Source organism: Sciurus vulgaris (assembly GCF_902686455.1).
Source record: "Sciurus vulgaris genome assembly, contig: HiC_scaffold_442_arrow_ctg1, whole genome shotgun sequence".
NCBI classification, from domain to species: domain Eukaryota; kingdom Metazoa; phylum Chordata; class Mammalia; order Rodentia; family Sciuridae; genus Sciurus; species Sciurus vulgaris.
This window is the reverse complement of record NW_027632595.1, coordinates 4,404,394-4,423,236: the sequence shown is the minus strand read 5'-3', so window position 1 is coordinate 4,423,236 and position 18,843 is coordinate 4,404,394. Positions and strand designations below refer to the sequence as shown.

General features: G+C 41.3%; 1 pseudogene across 1 annotated transcript in view; it reads right to left on the bottom strand.

Moving 5' to 3' along the window:
• The window catches only part of LOC306652682 (chromodomain-helicase-DNA-binding protein 1-like), a 77,378-nt pseudogene that overhangs the window by 11,699 nt on the left and 46,836 nt on the right, over positions 1–18,843 (bottom strand). The window contains exon 18 of the transcript in view: positions 17,247–17,446. The product of the transcript in view is annotated as a chromodomain-helicase-DNA-binding protein 1-like (transcript). The remainder of the gene's footprint in view (positions 1–17,246; positions 17,447–18,843) is intronic.

The following is an 18,843-nucleotide window of genomic DNA, read 5'->3' as shown; positions in this document are numbered from 1 at the left end:
TTTAAAAGGTGACTTTTTTTTTTTTTAACATTTCTGAAGGGAAGTGTTTCCAGCTCAGAATTCTGCCCCTGGCAATTGGTTAGTCAGGTTGAAGGGTTAATTTCAGACATTTTTAAGACATTTAACAATTCAGAAAATTTACCTTCTTGGTGTTTTGTTGTAAAAGCTAATTAAGGATGTTCTCTAAGAAAACAAGGGAGTCAAGGAAAAAAGAACAAGATTTCCATTCAGGAAGCACTGGAGTCAACCAGCAAAGCAGGGATGAAAGCTCCAGCCATGGCAATGCCACCACACTCAAACCTGGAAGCTACTCCTTGCAATGGCAACAGGAAGAGGAAGCCCTATGCAGAGAATTCTCAGATGGGGTTCTTGAAACCCTGGGAGATGTAATGGGTGTGATAAAAGCAGATGTGCAAAAAAAAAAAAAAAAAGAAAGAAAAAGGCATATAGAAGGTATGCCTGATGGTGTGCACCCATAATCCCAGTGTCTGGGAATGCAGATGCAGAAGAATCTTGAGTTCAAAGTCATCCTCAACATTTTAGAGATATCTTTAGCAACTCAGGCTGACAGCACATGCTCAAAAAGTATCTTTTGGTGCCATTGGTAATAGGCAAAACAGCTGTACACCTGCTTAGTGGTTAAGCTTGTCTCTGAAGGAAAATTCTCCTGCCCAACAATACTTCTAGCTCTGGGATACAGAAAGGCACAGAGCTGGCTGGGGCAACTCATGTCCACCAAGTAAGTGGTGTAAGCCCTGCTAAGCTTTCCAAGGACTGCAGAGCAATAGGCCATGCAGTTTCTCACTGGAGAGTGGGCTGAGTTTTGAGCATGTGCTGGGGAGGGAGAGCAGGTCCATGTGGACAGAACACATGGGCCCCAATTTCTGTGCTGACCCCACTCCCAGTCAGATGTAGAACCTGCCTCTCAAGCTGACCCCAACCCCTCCCATAGCACCCAAAAGACTAGGTGTGGAACATCCTGCACCCCTGGAAGGGCAGGGCCTGCAGATGCTCCTGGCCAGGCCACTTCTTTGCCTGTAATGACCATAGGCCTAGTTTTCTAAGGCTCATCTCATCTCTGGGAACCCCTGCAGATTAGCCAGAGTGAGAAGTGGGCACATGCCATGTGAGAAAGCAACCCTGGGGGGAAGAATTCAAGGGGACATGGTACCAGTAGCAGGGGGACTGATAATTGGAAGGGACTGAGGGACAGGGGACGGTACCCAGGACAGAGAAAAGAATGGACCAAGGTGAGGGAGCCACTGGTGGAGTGGGGGCATTCGAGGAGAGGAGCAGACACCTGGGGGAGAGAAAGTACAGGAAGGAGTTTAGGGAGCCCCCTTGGGATTGAAGAAGCCACAGTGGGAAGAGCCACCTTTTGCTAGGAGGAGCACCTGTGGAGTGGGAGAAGTAACCTGAGTGGAGGAGGGGAGAGCCTGTGCGGGTAGAGGTAACTGCTTGGGGCTGGGGAGAGTTGCCAAGGGGGAGATGGGGAGCCATCTGCTGGTCAATGTACCTGCCTGAGGTGTGAGAAAAGCCCCCTATGGTGCTTGGGGAACTTTTGAGGGTGCCAGTGGATTCACCTGGGGTGGCCAGTAAACTTTACCTGCTGAACCTTGCTGCGTTTGGTGGTCATGGATAATGCAAAGTCCTCTAGCCTCTGGTACACCTCTCTGGGATAGTGCCAGCTCTTGAGTCCTTTGGAGCAGATGGAGTAGGGTGGTGGGTTCCTGGATGAAGACAATGAGGATGGTGGTTTCGGACCAGGATCCTCCACATTTTTCCTGATCAGGACCAGCTCTCTGAGGATGATGGCACTTGTCACCCTGAAACCCCATACTCAAACCTCCTTCTAGGGGACATCTCTCCTATCCACAGCCTTTCCCACAGGAATGCACATTCCCTGACACATAAGCACAGAGCGCTGCAAGGAGTCTGCCTGAGGAGTCCGCTGGGCCATGCACCCTACTGACCCACCACTCTTCCCAAATCCAGAATTCCTCCTCAAGCCCAGACCTGATGCCGTCCATCAGAGTCAATTTGTCAAACAAATAGCGAGGCTCTTGAATTCAGAACGGTTTATTGTTGATTAAGGAAACCGGGGAACCCTGGCATTCGAGAAGAGCCAGTTTATATCCCCTCCAGGAGGCAAAGGGTAGGGCTGATGTCAATTATTAGGCAAGGAGCTAGCCATCCAATGACAGAAAAGGTCAAAATGAGCAGTCACAATCAGGAGCACTCGGGAACACATGTGCATGCATTGTGTGCATGGTCTTAATTGAATATGGCCAATGAAAAATCACCTGGGTGTGCTTATGTTAATCAACCTCCTCACCACTGATATGATCAAAACAACTTCTGACTGGCTGCCAGGCGCCATCTTGGCATAGTCCATATGGCATAGCTCCCAGCACAGACCTGTGGGACACAGTGGTTCACAAAACACTGCCTGAGACTCATTTCCTGTTCACCCAACTGCAACTTGTCTTGCCTTCTCATTGCCTCCCAGTACTTCCTTCCATGATTTACTCCTGTTCATTCCTTGCCACACTTCCATTCCTATCACCCTGAGAGGCTCCCTGAGGACTAGATATGAGATACACTTGCCATCAGGTCCACTGTCACTAACCACAGGTTCTATCATCCACCCAGGCTCAGGTGGCAGATGGGAGGAGATGGTCATGAACATGACCTCAGCCACCTACTCCTGAGGATGCAGGGGGAGTGCAGCTTGGGCCTGGCTCACAGCCAGCAAGAAACACTGAGGCCATACTGCTTATGGTGTTGTGGCTGTAAACTCTTGCTCTTCCCACCAGTTCCTCACTGGGGCCTTGGTGGTACATGCAACCCCTTGGAAACACTGGTGGAACCAGTGCAGACATATGCCCACAGAACCTCTTATGCAGCAGTAGCTCTACAGGTTGGTCAGCACCACCACACTCAGCATCCTCCCATCCATGCTGTAGTGGATGTCATTCCAGAGCTGCACCAGCTCCTTGCTGCCTCCTGGCACATGGCAATTCTGGAAGAACATGCTGAGTCCTGGATGCTCTAAGCTCCCTGGCACATAACCCTGCAAACCAACCTTGATGAAGGGATTAATATCTGGGATTGAACACAATGATCATCACATCCACAGTGTGGTGAAGCAGGGCAGGTACTACAGTGCCCACAAGTCTCTGAGGAATTTCCCTGAACACCCAGGCACTTTTCAAGTCATGCTGAGAACCTCACCTCACTCTTCAAGTAGCTAGATCTGTCAACCCACCTTGACACCCTTCACCTTTCCCAACAGAGGATGGTTCTCAGCTGCAGAGGTGAAGAAGTTAAGGCATAAAGAGAGAGGCCTGACAACCCATCTTTGGGTGCACAACTAGGGTGACACCACTGTCAGTTCCACAGGTTTTGGACCCAAGGGGCCAGTATTGACCCACAACTTAAGTGAATGACTACCCAATAGGGCCAAGCCTTTAGATGCTAGAAATGTTCAAAGTTGAGTAGGATAAAGGGGACTCTATCCTTGTCCAGTAACAGCTCACTCATCCTGAGTCAGATTTGACCAACAACTAAGGATGACCAGGCTGGCACTTCTAGTACCCTGTGTGGTCCCTCCATTTACTAAACCCTGACAGCCCACCCTGTTGCTCTGGTACCATGTTCACAGAACTGGCAGAAAGTACTGGAAATTACATGCCCTGGCTTTCTGAGGTTGTGATTTCATGGACCCCTGCCATCTCAGAACACTATTGGCAGCCCTGACCCAGATGCAGGACTTGGCTCTGGTAAAGAGTCCCTGCACAGGACAGGTTCTGCCCTGTGCTAGGTGAAGTGGTCATGTTCCCTCAGATCTCAGATACATGTTACATCATCAAACATACCTGTGAGCCATCATGACTGAGGTTATAATCCTCTATGGGGCTTCTCCTCAGCAAGATGAGGTAAGGCAGGCCACAGACTCTGGCAGAGGGAGAAAAATATCAACAGGTCCTAGAAAGAAATATCTTGGGAGTTCTAGGATGAGGAAGATATCACTTATCCTTTAAGGGACCTGGGGGCTCAGACAAAGGACTGAAAAGTAGGTAGGCCCAGAGACAATCCCTGGGGATCCTGCCAGATGTACACCTTCTCTTTACAGATCCCTCTGGCTGTTGGTTGGACTTAACAAGGCCATAAGCAACTTAGTGAGTTCCTGTCTCAAAATTAAAATAAAATAAATGAATAAAAATTTTGGGACGTGACTCAGTGGTTGAGTGTCCCTGAGTTCAATCCCTGGTACCAAAAATATCCCCTTTGGGCAAGATATATCACTATTTGGAAACTGCCCAGCATCACCTGGATACACTTTAATCATATACACCACTGTTTAGAGAGGAGCTTGAAGCACAATCCTCATAGTAGATGGGCAAATAAAGATTACAAGTGGCTCTCTATCAATAAGGTCAGGTTGTGATCTCAAAAATGCTGAGATCCAAGGTACCACCAGATGACTGGAGAGACACTTCTGGTCTTCATAGTGTGAGCAATAGAAGGTCTGGTAGTTTATTTTCAGAATCTAGTATTCAGCCTTAAGATCCAATTGTAACCCTTCTCTTTTTCCTGCCCTAATTGTAAAATTAGTCAATTAAGTAGACTATAACGAACCACAAACTCCTCAAGTCAGAGTGAAGTGCAGCACTGCATTAGGTTAGAGATAAAAGCAGGTGGACAGCCTACCCAGACACTTACTAGGCAGGTTCTGGTAGCATAGCCTACCCGAAGTAAAGGTTTGCCTTGCCTACTCCCTTTTGGGCATGGTATCATTTTGTGTGCCACCTCCTTATTTCTAACAAGACTTACTGCAGATGGAGATCCTGGGTTTACAAGACAAGGACATAGCTCTCCAAAGGTGGATCATGTCTCATGATTTGATTTTTTTTTTTCATTATTTAGCACAGTGCAGCACAGGATGACCACTGAACATGGACTTATTGATTAGGAACTTTTACTTCCTGTTTCCAAGCCAGTTAAAATTGATCCAGTGAGGGTAGGTCACCCTGACTGAGCTCATGTCCTTCTGGGTATAGTGGAAGCAGTCTTCACCTCCCTCTGCATCCTGCCTCACCACCCAGGCTTAACACTATAAGCCAGCAGGCTGCTTGCAGTTCTCCTGCTAGACCTGGACACATGCACACATGAGGACCACATCCACATTGACCAGGAGGTGCAGGTGGAGTTGGCTTTCCAGAATGGCAGCAACCAATGGCTGTGACTTGGCAAGGTCATCCTGGATGTCTTAGCACAGCATGCCTGCCAGGATCACCAGCTCTGTTGGGGGCTATAAGCAGCCCTCACACTCCTTCAGTTGTGTCAGGAATTTCTGCATCCTCTCCATCACAGAGCTTCTTCTTTCCATCTATCTATCTTCAGAACAAGTCTGTGTGATATGTGACCCTGAGGACAGCAACACCTGCATAGAACAGTAAGAGCAAACCTTAGAGAGGAGACCTACATCACACACCTTCTAGAATTTTCTTCTAAAAACCCTAATGGTTGATAGAGCAAAGCACTGACCTGGGTGCTGTGTAGAGCCATCCACCTGAGGTCTGAGCTTCTCATCTGTCCCTTGCACTTATCAACAGGTCCACTGGCCTGGCCATCTCCTTTCTTTTGACCTCTTCTCCTCCAAGGGCTAAACCTTTCCTCTAACTCCTGGTGTGGCTTCTGGCTCACCAGAGGCCCTGGGCTGCCAGATGGGCAGCAAGGGTCCACCTGACTTCACATGCCTACACCCTATTCACAGCAGAGACACAGCTGTTGCCAGCACCAGTCCCACTAGTATGATAAACACATTTCCTGGATCAAACTCTCTTACTGCAGAGCACCCCACCAAGGGGGGATATCTCCATCTGGGGGTTGGAGGAGTTTGCTGGTGATGAATTTTGAACATAAGATCTTATTCACTGCCTAATTTGCTTCTGGGGAATACTCTCCTGAAAGTGATGATTGAATGTGCCTTCTGGAGGCAGGGAATTCTGCCTGTTTGTGATCCCTGGCCATGGGACTGGCTTGGTGAGGTTGTCCCTAGCAGGGACTGGGCACACTCTCATTTAATCTTTGTACCCCAGTCCCTTGACTGAAGGAAGCTCCAAAGGTTCTAGGATGGGGTGCAGAGCCCTCTCAGGATACAGGTTTCCTCCAGCACACCATCGTCAGCTGTTGGGGAAGACAGGGCTGGGTGCAGATTGAATGGGACCCTTAATTGAGAAAAGAAATCAGTTTTTTCTAAGAGAAAGTGCACAAAAGAGGGACTTGGTGGAGACGGGAAGGTTGGCTTCCTGACTGCAACAGACCCTGCCATGTGCTCCTGACTTTTGTGATGCATTATACTGGGAAGCAAGGCCAGGCACCAGTACCACGTGAACACATGGGGAAGGTTCTGCTCTTCACACCTTAGGCCCAACTCCCAAGCCCTTGGAGACTCCCACCCAGCTGCTCTTTTGAGGCTCCTGATGCAAAGTCCCCTTGGCCCCACCCCACATGACAGACTACCCCTACATCCATGGAGCCACCAGAAACCCAACCCCCACCTGCCTCCATTGGCAAGTCCATTCAGACACACCCTGCAGGGAAAGAGGCACCAGATGGGCAGCACAGGGCTTGGATGCTACCAAGATGCAGCCAATCCACACAGGCCTGAAGATCTAAGGCCAATCTCAAAAAGGAGGGACAACCAACAATACTGGGTGTGATGTTTCCCAATTCAAGAAGCAGCTAAGCCAGGGAGCTGCACTGCATGCACCCTGGCCCTGAGCTGCCAGCAGTCATCATGCCATGTGGTTGCTAGGGCCCAATGCCAGTTACCAGACTTGGCCAAAGCCCACGTGTGCCCAGACCTGGAGGAGCAGTTTTGGAGGGCAATGTCACTGAGCCAGTGCTAAGCTGGTGACCAACATGTCCTCATGCAACTCTTCATCCCTTGCTTGTCCCCTAGACCTTGGGGGTGCTCACTACCCTCAGCAGAACCTAGGTGATCAGGCTGTCATGATGCCCAGGGTGGCCAAAGCAGCCCAGCACCACCTAGAAGTCCTGGAGGGTAGTGTGAGCTGTCAGGCTTTAGTGGGGTCCCCTGTCCTGCCTGGACATGGAGCAATCCATGGCCTGCTAGGCTGTGCCCTGCACACACCATTGACCTTCAACTGGGTCAAAAGGTTAGGATCCCATTTCTTGAAACATCAGGCCCCGGTCCTTTCTCCCTTTGTATTTCTTCTTACCATCATCACAGAGCCTGCACTTGTTTTGAATCTCAGTCTCAAGCAGCCAGGACCAGAAGCGTCTCCAGTTGCCATGGGAAACGTGAAGCCACTGCACTATCAAGCCGCCCATCTGTGGCATTAGGCGCTGTCTGCGGTGCAGGCACAAGGTCATGGAAGCCACTCCTCAATATCCAGGTGTCCCAAGGTACAGAGAAAGCCTCTGGGGAGAGAGAAAAAGTGTGTGCTCCTACCAGAGCCTGAAACCTCCACACCCGTCACTCTCGCCATGCTGGAAGCCAGCCCCTTCCATTTGGAATACATTTGCTCTCCCATCTTTTGCTCTCATGGCACAGGGGTACTGGAAACCAAATGAGGCCATTTTCAGAGTGGAATGTATTGCAGTTGAATGATTGAGAGATTCCAGATATTACTTTCAGCCACTTTTCTCACTCCATTGAATCTTGAGAGATATAGCTGCAAACGTAGCTAGCAGCAGATGGACATTAAATGAGGAATTTTTTTTTCTTGCCAGCAATTATTGGTCCTGGGACCCCAGACCCCATGATCCATCACCTCTTCCCTTGGCCTGTATAGATTTACTGACAGCATCTGACTGAGTTGCTGAGGCATTCCTTAATTTAGGGAATAAATCTTTGCCCAGGAGAAACACTTTTCTCTTCCTCACCTGCCAGGCTAGTTCTGGTGCAGGTTAGCCCCACTGAGTGAAGACTCACAGACTCAGGGAGTTCAGTGGAAGCAAGCTGGTGGCAAGAAGCCTGCAAACTCATTTATTGCAGGAAAAGGTATACACTTTATATTTCTTGTCCAATCACAATGTGCCACAGGGGATCAGGCTCCTATACTGTTTCCCTTGGTAACACTTGGTCAACTTGGAGCAGATATTTATATTCCTCAGTCAGAGAATTGGAATGCTCCTCTCTGCAAGTTTACACACTTGAGACATTAACTGGTGCGAGCCAAGAACTAGGATTTCTCCCAAGATTGCATGACATTTCATTGAAGAAAAACTAAAAATTCTTCCAATAAAGAATAGTGGCAACACAGATACATATAGTGCTTCCTGATGTTTCCACAGATGAAGTCAGCCTGAGTGGAGTGTGGCTGCATGATAAAAAATGGGCTGGGGGACTCAGTGGAGAGTACTGCTGCGAGATAAAACCCAGAAATACTGGCTTTTGAATGATGAAAGAATACACAGGAGGAAGAGTCCACAGCTGTGCCAGGGAAACCTGGCTGAGTGGAAGATTAAAAGCTGCCCTCCAGTCGACTGAGAAAAAATACCACCAAACCAATAAATCAATGCAGAAAAGAAGCAGATCACCAGCCATGCATGTTGGTCAAGTTCAGTGAGGATCTGACACTGAAACCTCACCACTGCCTAGGCACATCACATGGAGGAAGCTATACTCCAAAAGGACCCATACCTAAGAGTGGATCCTTCTAAATGCATGCAAAATTTCAGCTTATTAACACACACAGCATGAGAAAACAATAAGACCCCTACAAAATTTTCATAGTTCCCCAATAACTGCATCCAAGGATTTTATTTTCTAATATCCACTAAGGAAATGAGATGGAAAATTACTGATTGTACCCTAACCACAAAGGTCCCATCCTAGATTGTTGCTATTTGGTCAAAAGTTACATGTGAGACTCATTTGAGACTATTATCTGCCTCAACATAGACAATGATTTCAAGGGATGATGAAAACTTTAACCTTGTCATTAGTGACTGGTCTTGTGAATTTAAAATTTTGCACCATTGGGAATAACTGTTCTTGGACTGTTCTGAGATCAGTAGCAATCACAGTTATGTATGTTCATAATTTTAACTGTTTATTCATATGTTTTATATTATTTTCATCAGTGAGGTTTTACCAATGAAAACACAAACAATATACAGAAAAAAAATGCTTCAATTACTAGAATAAACCTCATGTTTATGTTGCCATGATTTCTAACATTATTTTCATACTCATTAGATTGCTTTAGATCTAAATATTAATTTATGACATTTAAATTCCTAAAGAGTATTGTAAAAGGTCATTTCATTTGAACTAATTTAAATTCTGGATGTGAGAAAAAAGGATGAAACTATGAATTCAACTTCCCATGTTTACATACCTGTGACTGCTTATTTTCAGTGCCACTAAGCCTTTCCTCCTCTTCCTCTGATGTTACATCTAACAGTAGCCTGTTGACAAATGAATAGTTTACTTAAGTTACTTAGTACTCCTGGATAGAGTAACAGCCTATCAAATTAAAAACTAATAATAGGCTTTATACTAGATCATCATTTACTTTAGAAACAATCTTACTCTGCTGTGTGTGTTTCTGTGTGCTTGTGTGTGTGTGTGTGTGTGTGTGTGTGTGTGTGTGTCTATATTCATGTTTTGTGATTTTATCCAGGGACTTTGGCAATCCTAGCAATTACTCTACAAATGAGTAGTTTTGCCAAACTCATTTTTCTTTGAAACAGAGCCACTCTTATTTGTTCAGAGTGTCATCAATCATGCCATTCACCCCTCTCAGCCTCCTAAGAAGCTATGTTTATCTGTGACCAGCTAACCCAGCAAATATTTACTATGTTATGCATACTTTTCCTGTTCAAGAACTTTAAAACTCATCAGGGAAAAACTACATGTGAACAGGTTTAATGCATAAAAAAAAAAACACAAAGATTTATCCTTCCAGAAAAATTAAAAGTTCCCTAAAATAAATTTATAAAAATATCCACAAAATATCCAAATTTACAGTTTGCTACTCTTTTCATAATAATGACTTTCAACATGCTCTGTTCATCAGAATTGTTTTCCTAATACTGATACTTCTTACTCATTTGTCAATGAATGCCTTCATATCTAAAATGTATTTTCCACTATTCTTATGAATTGATTTTCTTCCTTTAGAAGGCAAACTATTTGTTCAGTCCTTCAGGACTATGGTTATCCTTCCTGATATAGTGTTTTCCTCTCTTGGGGCTACCTTAGTTAACCAGCAACTATTTTACTTAGGACCTAACAAATTTATCTATAAAAATTTTCTGTACAAATCTAATAAATTTACTCCCAGATTGTTGGGGATAATTTTTATATCACCATGGTGTCCACAGTTCTAGTTATTTGAACCAATAACTGAATAAGTTTTTGGTAAGAGGTAGTTGAGAAAAAAGGTACCATTTCTGGAGAATGGTATGAAGAGCAGCTTAAGGAGTGAGACTATCATCCAGAGGCAGAAAATGGGAAGAACAGGGAAGGCTGTAGCATGACACAGAAAAGCACCAAATTGATCTGTATGTGTATGACAATATAGGGATAGGTGAGAAGTAATGAAAGAGGACATCACAGGTAGAAAAAGGGATAAAGGCTGATGGCTACATATGCAGTATAACTAGACCAATATCAATGCTGTGAGTGGTAGACATGAAGGGTCTTTGTGAGAATACAGATGAATAATGAAAAGGCAACAGTGCAGTGTGACATTCATGCAGGCCTGAATGGAGGGAGTGTTTCCAGAAATACAGAGGATAGACAATTTTCAGTGACCTGTGAAGAATAAAGTTTAATTAAATGAACAAGTTTTAAGAAGCTGGACCAGCTGAGATGCTTCCTCTTGTTTCCTTTGCATTTCTTTCCAGAGTTACCTAGTTCATTTCCCTTTCCTGTGAGCTATTCAAAAGCAATTTCTAGAGTTTGGTCTTCAATTATTCCTATTACAATTTCTTCCTTTCCAGTAGTTGTATATTAAAATACATATATTTGATACCAGATATATACCCCAGGAGACCTATATGACTGAGCCTCATCTTCAGCATTATTTACTTTCTTAATAACTGACTGACATTTATTTATTTATTTCTGAGATAACATCTTGTTAAATTGCTATGGCTTCACTCTTTGCTGAGGCTGGCCTAGAATCTGTGATCCTCCTATACCAGTCTCTTGGTTCACTGTGATTTCAGGTGTGTCAATGTACTTCGTTGCCTAGGAATATAATTTTTGTATCCTTCTTGTTTTTATCCTTTTCCTCTCCCCAGAGATATGCTCAGAATAAAAAAAAAATATTGTGCTTTCACTGGATCTGGTTATGACTGAATTAACATGCAACAGCTCTTCATTTGGACTTCCTCAAGGCAGTTACCTCCCTTGCAAATCAGAATGCAGTCTGTGGATCAGGATCATTGGAAACATCTTTACATGTTTTAGAAATGTGGATGCAAAAACCTGTTGAGTAAAATGTGCATTTTGAACATGGTCACCAAAATTGGATTCAGTAAAGTTTGAGCATTCTTGGGTATAACTACTCGTCTACCAGTTCCTCTAACATAATTTGCCTATTTGAAATCCTCATATTTTGTTTCCCAAATTGTAGGTGTATTAGTATTTATTATCTTTCAGTGAACATTTTATCAGGGTAGACTTTACTGATCCTTTCATAATAGTCCTACCTTTTTTCATTTCCAGATTATATTATCCTGCACCATATTTACATTTCTAGGAAATCAGAAACTTTCACATAGCAATAAATTACATACATCTCTGGTGGATCATTGTGTTCATATTTATTATTGCAAACCAAATATAGCACTGCAATATGTGGCATGCATTTTTTAATTACTTTCCATTGTTGAAAAAGGAAAGAACTGTTGGAAATTTTTACTCTGTCTCTCAGACCTGTGTTATTACAGGAAACTCACTTTTTCTAATCCTGTGCTCTTCCACTTTCTAAAGTTTAATCTGTTTTTACCTCCCTTCACAATGTATGCCCACTTCTTTTGCTTTCTTTTGTTGTCTGTTATATTTAACTTTCTTATTCTTTGTTCTCTCTTCTTCTCTCCACTTTTTTATTTACCAACTATCCTCTGATATAAGCTATGGGAAGCAATCCTTATTTAGCAGAATCAAACTAGGCTGAGCCATGGGATGCAGAGATCTGATTTCTAGGAACTAACAGGCACAAAGGTCTGTCCTAGATTACCAGGCAACATGTTGTTCTGCATGCCAGTGGTTCCCTGTCTCCTTCAGGAGTATCTCCCCTAAGAGGATGGCTTCCTAACTCCACTCTATCTTATTGATCACAGAAGAAACTCCTCCATGTCTTAACACCATTTACTTGTGAATTAAAAATAAAAGAGATTTCCACAATCCCACAGTGCTGGGGACTCAAACCCAGGCCTCCAGCATGAGAAGCAGGCACCCTATGAGATATTCTTGCCAGTAATACTTCAGATAGAGTGCTAAATTCCAGAATCCATAAAGAAATCAAAAAAATCTACACCAAGAATACAAATAATCCAATCAACAAATGGGCTAAGGAAATGAACAGGCACTTCACAGAAGAAGATGTACAAGCAATCAACAGATATATGAAAAAATGTTCAACATCTCTAGTAATAAGAGAAATGCGAATCAAAACCACCCTAAGATCTCATCTCATCCCAATTAGAATGGCGATTATCAAGAACACAAAAAATAGATGTTGGCGAGGATGTGGGGGAAAACGTACACTCATACGTTGCTGTTGGGGTTTCAAATTAGTGCAGCCACTCTGGAAAGCAGTATGGAGATTCCTCAGAAAGCTTGGAATGGAACCACCATTTGACCCAGCTATCCCACTCCCCGGCCTCTACCCAAAGGACTTAAAACCAGCATACTACAGAGATACAGCCACATCAATGTTCATAGCTGCTCAATTCACCATAGCCAGATTGTGAAACCAACCTAGATGCCCTTCAGTTGATGAATGGATAAACTGTGGCGTATATATACAATGGGATATTACTCTGCCATGAAGAATGATAAAATTATGGCATTTGCAGGCAAATGGATGAAATTGGAGAATATCATGTTAAGTGAGATAAGCCAGTCTCAAAAAACTAAAGGATGAATGATCTTGCTGATAAGTGGATGATGACATATAATGGGGGGTAGGAGGGTTTAGCATTAGGGTTCGGGTTAAGTTTAGGGTTAGGGATAAGGAGGGTGGTAAGAATGGAGGAAGGAAGGACTGTATAGAGGAAAAAGAGGGGTGGAGGGGTGGGGGGAAGGGAAAAATAACAGTATGAATCAAACAACATTGCCCTATGTAAATTTATGATTACACAAATGGTATGCTTTGATTACATATACAAATAGAGAAAGAACATGTATCCCATTTGTTTAAAAAAAAAGACCTTTGATTTTAAAAACAGAAAATTTTAAAGGAAAAAAAATGAAAGAGAGTTGGGTGAGTAGTTGTTGTTAGAGGCCAGAGAATGTAAGGCCAGACCCATCATGCCTCCTCTCATTTAAAAAGATTATTGGCTCTTTTGTGTTTCTTAAGTGCATAAGTTTTTGGTAAATACACTGAAAAACAGCCAACATCCTCCTCCACCAGTTAAACCTTTCCTTATCCATATGGGACATGGCAGAGAGGACTTCCACACTAAGGAGATCCTGAAATGTAATTCAACTCCTTTATTGACATTCTCAACTAAATCAGTCACTGAAACTTAATAAGGTAGGCCACTTATTACCATTTCACTCTTTTTAATTTCTATATGTTTCTTATGTTTAATTCTCCAACTATTAGATCTACTAGTATCCATGTTTTAAATAAACATTATAGCCAATGTGATTTTATAATATGTGGTTCTTACCTTCTATAGGTCCTGTTATGCCATCTTTTTCTCTTTGATATGCATCACAATATAAATGACCAGTGCACTTCTGAGGAAGACTCAGAGAGATGCCCTGGCAAAATAAACATTAATAATGACGTGCATAAAGGTTTATTAATCACTAAGGTAACACCTAATTTTCCAGTTTTGAAATAAATTAAACTTAAAAACTAGAAAATTACACTTTGAAATCTGACACAATTTGATTTCATAAGGTTGTATATCTTCTGCAAATAAATTAAACTTTACCTTCTTTTCTTCAGCTGGTAAGGGTTCCATAACACATCCTGGTAGGCAAGGATGAGTTTTTCACATTAAAGTCTCCAGATGAAGCATTAGCCTGTTTGGGATCAAATTGAGAAGAAAAAAGTAGAAATATTGTTGCTCTGCAGAAACCTCCCCAAGCTGGTACTTTGTACATCTAGAAGTTGTGGGAACAAGTGTTGACATTTTAATGATATCAGGAAGGAGAAAACCATATACTCCTCTTAGTCTTGCAATTTTTAAGTGTCTTCCATATTTTTGCTTATCATTTAGGTTTTTACCTTTCTATTTCTTATGCTCTTTTCATTGTTTGTTTTCTTGGCACTTGTCTTCTTTTCTCTCATCTGTATCTGCTCAATATTCCATTTGTAATATTCATCCACTTTCTCCCTCTTTTTCCCTTCCACCACTTACTTTTTGGTACCAGGGATTGAACCGAGGGGTGCTCAACAAAAATATACAAGAGTTCTGGGACAAGTTTAAAAGACCCAATGGAAGACTCAGATCTTGAGGAAGGAATGGAGATATAGTCCAATTTCATAGAAAACTTATTCAATGAGCATATAACTAAACAGTTTCTTACTTATGGGAACAATGGACATCCAGGCACAGGATGCAGAAATAAAGACAAAGACAAGAATAAACTGAAAAAATTCATTATAAGTAAGTAAACATTATGGAAGATACACAGAGGAATCTGATGTGCTCAAAAAGAAAAGCAAAATCAATCATGAGAGCATAGGAAATGATATATTTTACTAGAATAATAGATAAGCAGATGAGAATTAATAGTGAATCCAATATTTAAAAGCAACATACATATCAAGATTTTAACACTGCATGTAAAATATCTTAATTCTTAATTCTCCACTTAAATCATATAGCCTAAAATACACCCAAATGTATATTGTCAGCAAGAAACAGTGCTAACTTCCAAAGATGTTCACATACTAGAATTGAAAGGATGAAAAATGATATTCCATGCAAACAAAAACCAAAGGCAAGAAAGGGTTGTTATTCTCATACTTGATGAATTCAAGCAATAATTACCCTCAGGTGACAAAGAAGGTAACTACATACTGATAATGGGAAACACCAAAAAAGAAGATAAATGTCTGTAAATATTTGTGCTTGAATAATAGTGCACCCAATTTTATAAAATAAACACTACTTATCCTCTAGGGACAGATAGGCCCCAATGTTGTAAGAGCAGGTGATTTTAATATGACATAATTAGTGAAAAGGTCACCTGAATAAAATAAAGTACCTCAAATTTAATTCAGAATGACTTAACACTTGTCTACAGAATGTTTCATCTGATAGCAGAAGAATACACCTAGTTTTAATTAACACAAGGAACTTTATATTATATCAATTGTTAGAATACAAATCAAGACTTAGTAAATGCAGAAACAATTGAAATAAAGAAAAGCAAAATCAATCCTGAGACTGGACATATTACAATGGAATAATAATAGAAAGCCACACACAGTCCTGGGAAAACCATGTATCCATATGAAGATGAATGAAGTTTGATCCCTAACTCTTTCCTTTCACATAAGTCAACTGAAAATATTCAAGCCCTATATTGCATTCTGAGATCCCAAATTTTAAAACTTATTTGCTTAGTTTTGTAACTATTACTTTATAGCTTTTGATTTTTAATGAGCTTTTCAAAGTTAACAAATATATTTTAATATTTTTTGGAGCAGCTACAAAAAGGTTTCAAATGTAAAAAAACTTCTTAATTTTTTGAAAATGAATAAATTTGTAGAAAAAATTGCTATATAATGAAGTGTTCTAAATAACATACATGAAATGACTGTTAACTCTACTGAATTCTAAAAATTATTCTTTAAGTTTGTATTCACTTTTGATTGCTGGGATATATAAATTCAGGTGAGTTTTCTTGAATTTGTGCCATAAAAAGAAGCAAACACGTTAAAGAAATGTCATAAATATGAAAGTAGGAACCAGAATATCCTCCAAGCATCCTCTAATGATGAAGCATATATTTGGACTTAAGATGAAGATTTGCTTATTTTTTTAAATGATTTACTCCAAGACTCAGTATTTCCTTGCAGAAAACATCTCTCCAATGTCTGTTCTTTGAGCCCTCTCTGTCACCATTCTTTGGTAATTTAGTAAATCCTTTCTTTTAATAACTGAATATGGTTTCCATTCACTGCCCCCACAAGATTGTGGCATTCCACTCTGGAAAGCAGTGTGGAGATTCCTTAGAAAAGTTGGAATGAACCCACCATTTGACCCAGCTATCCCACTCTTCCGCCTATACCCAAAGGACTTAAAGTCAGAATACTACAGAGATACAGCCACATCAATATTCATAGCTGCTCAATTCACAATAGCCAGATTGTGGAACCAACCTAGATGTCCTTCAATTGATGAATGGATAAAGACACTGTGGTGTATATATATATAGTGGAATATTACTCAGCTATAAAGAAGATTAAAATTATGGTGTTTGCAGGCAAATGCATGAAATTGGAGAATATCATGCTAAGGGAGATAAGCCAATCTCAAAAATCCAAAAGATGAATGATCTCACTGATAAGTGGATAATGACACATAATGGGGGGTCGGAGGGGGGAAAGAATGGAGGAATGAGGGACTGTATAGAGGAAAAAGAGGGGTGGGAGGGGAGGAGGGAAGGAAAAAAATAACAGAATGAATCAAACCTCATTAACCTATGTGAATGTATGATTACAAAAATTGTATGATGTCACTCCATATACAAACAGAAATAAAATGTATCCCATTTGTTTACAATAAAAATAAATTAAAAAAAACTATGCAGAGGATAAGGCATATATTATCTCATTAATATAGATTAGGAAGCTCATGATTAGGGAAATTAGGTAATTCAATCAGGTAAACCAAAGAGCCAAGAGTTAAATTCATGACTACTGATTCTAGAATTTGTGCTTTCTTGACCATATGACATTGCACAGGGACGAGCACCCTTAAGTCATGATTTAGACTCATCTTCTCCATTTCTTGGCATCATAAAGACTGAGGCACACTCCCTGTCCCATTTGTTATACATATACAGTGCACCATGAGAGCATCCTCTGTCACTGCCTGAGGGTACGTGACATCACCACTAACATATTTGATGGATGTTGAGTCTGGGTCATTGTAACCCAGTTAGGAAGCACTCTCATCTTCCCCATCCTCAAGGTCCTCAGACTCACTCTTCTCAAAGGGCAAGCAGAAGGACTGGTAATTGTTGGTCTCCCGCCAAGCCATCCTTTAACTCAACAGAGAGAAAAGAAAATTAACCTCTCCTCAGAGCACATTTTGCACTGCTATTCACAAAAAATAACTACCAAGTAAAATGTAATTAAAAACTCACACTGATTGAAGTTTTGCCATGTCTATTTCCTGCCACTCCAACATTTGATATGGCTCTGTTGGAGTAGAGGATCCAACACTTGACATGGTCTGTTTGAATAGAGGACTCAACACTTGACATGATTCTGCTGACCATCCACCCTCTTGGGGGCCATAGGCATGGCATGTCTCCATCTGTAGTTGCTTTTTATTATTAATAATCAATATATCATTAGAAACTTATTGGAAAACATCGAGAAGTTTTTACTGTATTGGGACACAAAATAGTGTGCACTGAAATTTTATCAGTAATACATAGATAAATATAAGAAAATAAACAATTGTATCTGTGCTTGAGATTAAAGGAGACTGTGATTGCTTTAGTATAATAATAGATGGATAAAGAGGCATTCCTCTGAGCTTGGATGCGTGTTTGGCCTTTGTCGCTTTCCTAGTTTTAATAATTGATTCCAGAGATACTTTACATAATAAAAACATTCAGGTTAGTCATAAATATAACTTGTGCTTTTCCTATGTTTAATCTAATTCTTTGAGAATGAGAATAAGATTGTAGTCTGCCATTATATAAAATTAGAATAGACTAAATATTAACCATAAATTGATTTCTTTGCCCTTCAATAATAGTAAAAACTTTTCACTATTAAACACTGGAATTCATGGTGGGGGTGGTTTCTCAGAAAATATAGTGATGTGTTTGTTCCGAAGATTGAAGGCTGGCACATCATGGTACCCTCAGTTTAGCTGGGATACAAGTTTGTTTCAGTTTAGCTGGGAGACAGATTGTTTTAATCTAGCTGGGAAATAAGGTTGTTTTGGTCTGACTGTCATAGAGAGAGAATGTGTACTTTGAAAAGAAGCATAGATTGTAGTTTTGAAGGTTTTCCTTATTTTAAACTAACCATAAAATGATATAATCATTACTAAAGAAAAATATCTATAAAAAGACTGGCAGAAAAATAAAGATTCAGATTCAGCCTCAGAACACTTGGTGTCTCTGTGTGCTGTTTCTCCACTGTGCTGAAGCCTCCTATCCACCTAGGATCCCCGACCCCTGCTAGGGCTGGACTCTGGCAAAGATTTTTGCTCATTTGTAAATAAACAAGTTTTACTGATTAGCCTATCTCCTACACTTCAATTATGAGCATCCACCAAATGTCCCTGTTTTTAAGAGCATGACTAAAAGGGACTGTTCAAATAAATAGTTCCTCATTGGCTACAATAAAACCTTTAAAATTTCTTGTTTAAATAGAATGCATCTTCTCTGCTTTAGGCACTCAAGACTTCTCACTAAAG